The sequence below is a fragment of the Lissotriton helveticus genome, chromosome 4_1 (assembly GCF_964261635.1).
Source record: "Lissotriton helveticus chromosome 4_1, aLisHel1.1, whole genome shotgun sequence".
NCBI lineage: Eukaryota > Metazoa > Chordata > Amphibia > Caudata > Salamandridae > Lissotriton > Lissotriton helveticus.
In genome coordinates this window covers 1,866,892,154-1,866,898,582 of record NC_136063.1, presented here as the reverse complement: position 1 = coordinate 1,866,898,582, position 6,429 = coordinate 1,866,892,154, and positions in this window count along the sequence as shown.

Genomic DNA, 6,429 nt, shown 5'->3' with positions numbered 1-6,429 from the left:
ACTCTCCCCTGCGCACAGTTGTAATTGTCTGGATTCCCCAGAGAGGGTGGAGTCCAGTGGTGGCAGCTTTTTAAATATAAGTGTAGACAGTCCCACTCTCAGTTCCCCGAGTATGGTGCCTGTTTTCCCAGAAGAGGAGTTAAGGTTGAGATTCAGGAATCTTAGAAAACTGCCTCACCAGTCTTGGGAAGATTTTGAGGACGAATGTTGTGGGACACTGTTTGATTGGGTAAAGGTTCACACGGAAGATGATTTTGACATCTTTTTTGATTTGATTGTCAAAGAGCACCTGCTCAGTTGTTGTTCACCAGGGTTGCGCACACACCTGTTGGGGTGTGGATTGTCTGGCGCATGTGAGCTGGCAGCGGAAGCAGAGCGATGGGACAGTGCGAGAGGTTCTTTTGAGTCACTAGTGAGTGATTCCAACAATAGTGGGTCAGGTGTCTTCCAGCCCAGTGTGGTGGAGGAGGGTGAGAGTAGCCCAGCTAGGTCCTTGGTTAGTGAGGAGGGTGTAGGGGCTGACTGCCTGTCTCAGTGGAGCGGGAGTGAGTGTGTGACCGAGAGTCCCCAGACGCCCGAAGCCTTGTCACAGAGCCTGGATGGTTCCTTTAGGGAACACCAGGAAGGGAACCTAGACTTGCCTGTTAGTTCACTTGAGGGAGATCTCCTAGTGGGTAGAGAACCTGGAGCATCTGTAAGCGGAGCTTCCATGGTTATAGAGTCTGGCAGTACTGCTCCAGTAGGGAGAGTACCGGAGTCCAGCGTGAGGAGTGATTGGGGGAGTTCCCCAGTGGAAGAACCAGTGGGTCAGGGACTACCCAGTGGGGCTAGGATCCCGTGTAGTGACCATGGTGACACCACTTCTGTGCTGGGGGACCTTTGCGCACTGTCAGGTGGACAGGAGGCGGGAGATCTGCGCCAGGCAGACAGTCACACAACATATGTGTCATTTGCTAGCCTCAGGGGGATGGTGTGTGAATCCCCAGAAGTCCTGGAGTGCCAGGCAGTGATTCCACCAAAGGTTCTAGACCGGAGGTTGGAGGTCCAGGTTCAGGATTCGCCTGACCTGAAGGGTGGGAATACTGTAAACAGTGTCCTAACCAGTTCTTTCTCCAGAGGTACCGCCCCGGTTGGGAGGGAGCAGGACTCTGGAAGGGGGTGCAGAGGGTGGGAAAGCCCACCTCTGACCCCGTTACCACCTGAGGGGTTAAACCCTAGGTTGGGAGAATGTTGTTTAGAGGGGACCCCTCGCAGGAGGAGGAGGAACCCTAGGAGAAGAGGTAAGGGGAGGAGAGCCTTCCCTGAGACTCCTGGTCCACCTAAGGTTGTAGACCCTAGGCTGGAGAACCAGTGGCAGTCTAGCCCTGTCTTACAGACAGGAAGAGTGGAGCATGGCTATTATGTGCCAGGGGTTACTACCCCCCACTTTGTGAGTATACAGGATCCAGTGGTACCTGGGTGGCCTAGGGCCTGGTCCTGGCCGAGGGCAGCTGGAGAGTATCAGTGGGGTACCCCAGTTAGTCCCTACAGTAGTTTTAGAAGGAACCCTAGGGGTTCACCGTGGCGTAAAACAGGAGGGTGTCCCTGCAGTTGTGGGCCCGCGTCCTTGTTTTATCGCCCCAAGCAGGGAAGCCCATCACGGTGGTGATTGGTCTGCCCTGCGTTTTGGCTGGAAGGGGGTCGTGTTAGACTTGGGCCTTAGGGCAGGTTCACCCCTAATCTTTTTGCCTTTATTTGTGACCCTGTGTAGTGATTTTTGGGTCTTGGCGCACTTTTTCCCTGTGTCCCAGAGTGAAAGTGCGTGCGTGTAGTATGGCTGGCCTGCCCTCCCATAGGAATGCATGGGGAATGTGTGTGCCCTGGTAGTTCCTGATGTGTGGGGAGTGCAGGCTCGAGTTTAGTATGTATGAACTCGTGAGAGCGAATGCTGCGCAATGGTATGTGCGGCTTGTGTGTGTCTAGAAGGGAAGTGCTACTTCTGGACATTGATGTATGTGTGCAGTGAGGATAGTGGAGCGTGATTGGCTGGAGCTGGCTGGCATGCCAGGCTCCAGGAAGTCTGGATGGGTCTGCCCGGTGGTGAGTGTGAGATCAGCCTGAGTGATGTGTGGGAGGAGTAGATCTGTGTCCTGGATGGGCTGGGTTTTCCCCACACAATGCTGGCTCCGCCCCCCTGTGGTTTGTCTAATGACCCTAGCCTCCCCAGTGAATGAAAGGGGTGGTTGGGCCATCAAGGGTACTCCCAAGCCAGCTGCAACTGGTTTCCCCCCACCCTGCACCTCCTAACAAAGGATTTCTCTGTATAAATATGGGGCTGTGTCCCCACAGAAATTGTTCTACTTTTGGATTCTTGCCAGAGGGGGCTGTTGCTGTTGCTGGGGCCAGGAGGACCGCCACTTGGCTTGTCTCCCTGCCTGGAGACCCAGTGTGCTGGCTCTGGCCCTGCCCTGCCCCCCTGTCTGCCTCCAGACCTTGCTGGAGCTTTGCTGTGCTTGGGGAGCGCCCTCCCTTGTCCCCAGCGCTGGGAGCGCTTCGTTTTGCTTTTAGCGCTGAGAGCGCTTTATTTCATGCCCTAAGCGCTTAAGAGCGCTTTATTTTCCCCCTAAGCGCTGGGTGCGCTTTATTTTGATTCTAGCGCTTTGGAGCGCTTTTCCAGGCCGAGCGAGTGCCTACCTCGCTTTCTATATTTATTTTCGAGCCGGTGCCACCCGGCATTGCCCAGGACATCACCGCCGCAGCCCGGGCGCACTGGAAGCTGCCGGGCCGCCGCGCTGCCTGCAGCGACCCGGAAGTCCCGCCTCCTGACCCCCAGGGCCGCGCTGCCATTGGCGGCCCCGGCGGAAGTCAGGCGGCGTGTGGAGGAGACAAGGCCAGGCGGGAGACGAACGAGGCGGCCGGTCGTGTCCCCGAGGCTCCCCGAGTGGAGAGAGGAGCCCCGGGACGAGAGGAGCCCCGCCCGCCCTGAGACAGCCGGTGAGTGAGGCCGAAGGGAGGGGCGCCGGGACACATTGTTGGTGTCCGCCCCCTCTCCCCCCGGTAGCGCGATCTCGCGCCATTTGATGGAGTGAAGCCACGAGGGCTTCAAAGCAGCATACCTTGGTTCTCTGAGCGGCCCCGGTTGGCAGCGGGCCGCTCCAACGTGGGCAGCATTCGTTTTTAGAGCCACGAGGCTCTGAGGGGCCATTCTATTCTTCGAGCCCTGAGAGGCTCCGGGCATTCCTGATCTCGAGCCCCCGAGGCTCCACGCCGCAGTTGTCTACGAGCCCAGCGAGGCTCATCGCCCACATCGTAGTTAGAGCCCTGAGAGAGGCTCTGGGGGCATTTTAATTGTTTTAGAGCGCAGAAGCTCTACATTGCCCATTTGCTTTGCGAGCCACAGAGGCTCTAGGGGGACACAGGCAGTTAGTTGGTTGTAGCCCCGAGGCTCCCACGCTGTGTCTCCCCACCTGTGTTCTTGAGCCCACGCGGCTCCACGTTTGCCCAGTGCATATTTACAACTGTCCAGCACTTAGTGGACAGTTGCTACGTTTAGGCTTTTGTGTCTGTGCTGCCTGCGCAGACCCCCTGACACTGAGACTCAGGGCATTCCGCCCCTTTCGAGGCCAGTTGGCCTGAGGGACATTTTTGAGTGTTGTGCTACATGCACCCTGCGCATTGTGATTTCTTTGCTATATGATTCTTGCGCAAAAGTTCTAACCTGCACCTCTGAATGTGTTTTAATGTTACATGTGCAATTCTTGTTTATTATTACCTTTGCTAAAAGTGACCTGCTTAGGTAATTCTTTATGTGGTTATCCCCTTTGCTAAAAGTGACCTGCTTAGAGGATTGTTGGTGTCATTACCTTTGCTAAAAGTGACCTGCTTAGGTAATGCCTTGTTCTTTTATTCCCCTTTGCTAAAAGTAACCTGCTTAGAGGAATGTTGATGTTTGATTGCCTTTGCTAAATGGTACTTGCCTAGGTGATTATTTTAGGTTTCCTTCCCCCTGCGTGATTTCCCTACAGAGACTAGGGTGGCGTAGGAGGTGATAGGTTTTCCTTCCATAGGTTTCCTTCTCCCTGCGTGATTTCCCTACAGAGACTAGGGTGGCGTAGGAGGTGATAGGTTTTCCTTCCATAGGTCCTGATGATAAGGTCCTAGCTCCCTGCGTGATTTCCCTACAGAGACTAGGGTGGCGTAGTAGGTGATAGGTTTTCCTTCCATAGGTCCTAGCTCCCTGCGTGATTTCCCTACAGAGACTAGGGTGGCGTAGGAGGTATTTTCTCTTTACCAGTAGTTACTGGTTGTATGCTACATTTACTATTTCTGTGTTACAGTCATTGTATGTTTATGTGCTAAAGTGTTATACCTACAAGTATTATTTCTAACAAGTGCATACCCTTGACAGTGGTCCAGGTGGCCCTGTCCTGTACATAATCCCTTGTAAATCTTGCCCGTGCCTGTTGGCACATTGTAAAGTGTGTGTGTTATCTAATGTGTTCTTATTATTATAATACAAAGGCTATTTTTGATATGACCTTGTGTGGAGTTTCCTTTGTGGTGGGCCTTTGGTTGTTGTCGCTGGGGTGCGCGCGCAAACGCTTTACACATCGCCTCTGAGATTAGCCTTGCTGCTCGCGCCACGTTACCTAGAGGGTGAGCGGGGGTTATCTTGGTGTGTGACTCCCTTGCCCTGACCTTAGAAATGGTGATCCCTGACTGACCTCGACGCGAGTCTTGGCCGGCCAGGGTCCCGTTTCTAACACCCAGCAAATGCAGGAGGTCGGCCCTAGTCTGGAGGTGAGTGATGACCGCCTGGGGCGAGCCTGCCTTCAACAGCCAGTCGCCGAGGTAGGGGAAGACTGACACCCCTGACCTGCGCAGATGAGCTGCGACCACCGCCATCACCTTCGTTAACACCCGAGGGGCACTGGTAAGGCCAAAGGGGAGCACAGAAAACTGAACAAGCTCCTGGCCTACCGTGCACCGCAGGTAGCTCCGATGGGCTGGCAGGATGTGAAAATAAGCGTCCTGCAAGTTCAACGCCACCATCCAGTCTCCAGGGTCCAGGGCAGCCAGGACCTGAGCAAGAGTCAGCATCTTGAACTTCTTCTTACAGAGGAAGCAACTGACGTCCCAGAGATCCAAGATGGGGCGCAGGCCCCCCTTGTCCTTCTTGAGGACCAAAAAGTAGTGGGAATAACAACCACTCCCTACTTCCGGACCGGGAACGCATTCAATGGCCCCCTTGGCCAGGAGGGCCGTGACTTCCAGATGGAGAAGAGCCAAATGATCCCCCGACAAGCGGTGGCACCGAGGTGGCATGGCTGGAGGGGAGGACTGAAAGGGAAGGGAGTAACCCTGGCAGAGTATCTGCAGCACACATTTGTCCAATGTAATTTCTCGCCAGTGGCGGAGGTGGTGGCGGACACTGCCACCCACCGGCGTGGGGTGCTTCCTGAAACTTGGATTAGGAAAGCTTGGAGGCGGAAGCAGCAGGGGTAAAGGTGGACTGACCCTATGCTGATTTCCAGACCCGCACCTGCAGAAGCCACGACTGTGGCTGGTTCTGCACATCCTTGCGAGCGGAGCGCGCCTGGGTGCCCCTGCCCTGGCCACAAAAGGAACGAAACCCAGGAGTGGCAGGGTTCTTTGTAGACAGTCCCAAGGACTTGGCCGTGGCAAGTGAGTCCTTAAAGCGCTCAAATGCACTGTCGGCCTTATCGCCAAAGAGGCAGGAGTCATCAAAGGGCATGTCCATGAGAGCCCTGGACATCGGGCGAGAACTTAGTGGAACACAACCAGGCGTGGCGCCGCAACGCCACAGTCATGGAAATTGCCCTGCCCAACGAATCAGCAGTGTCCAAACCACACCTGATGGCAAACTTAGCAGCATCCTTACCTTCAGCAATCGCTTGGGAAACGACAGCCTGGACTTCCTCAGAACCCTGAGGCAAGACCTGAGCCACAGAAACCCACACGGCGTGGGATAAACGGTCCGAACAAGCAGACGGTGTTAATCAACCGCAGCCCTAAGCTGGCCGAGGAGAACAACCTTTTGCCAAACTGGTCCAGCCGTTTTGAGTCCTTATCCGGCGGAGCCGTGGGAAAGACACTCTGTGACGTCGAGGCCTGAATGACCAGGCTCTCAGGCGTAGGGTGAGTGGTCAGGAAGGCGGGATCACCAGGCGCCGGGCGATGACGCCTGGTGACGTTTTTATCCACCGGTGACCCAGTGGCCGGCCGCAACCAAGTGCCTAAGAGGACCTCGGTAAGGGCCTTGCTGAATGAGAGCAGGGGCTCCGATGATGCAGACGCCGTCTGGAGCACCTCCGTAAGGAGGTTGGTCTTGAGGGCTACCGTAGGGAGGTCGAGATTATTAGCTTCCGCAGCCCTACGCAGCACCACTGTGTAGGAAGCACCCTCCTCCATAGTAGGTGGGGGGGGAGG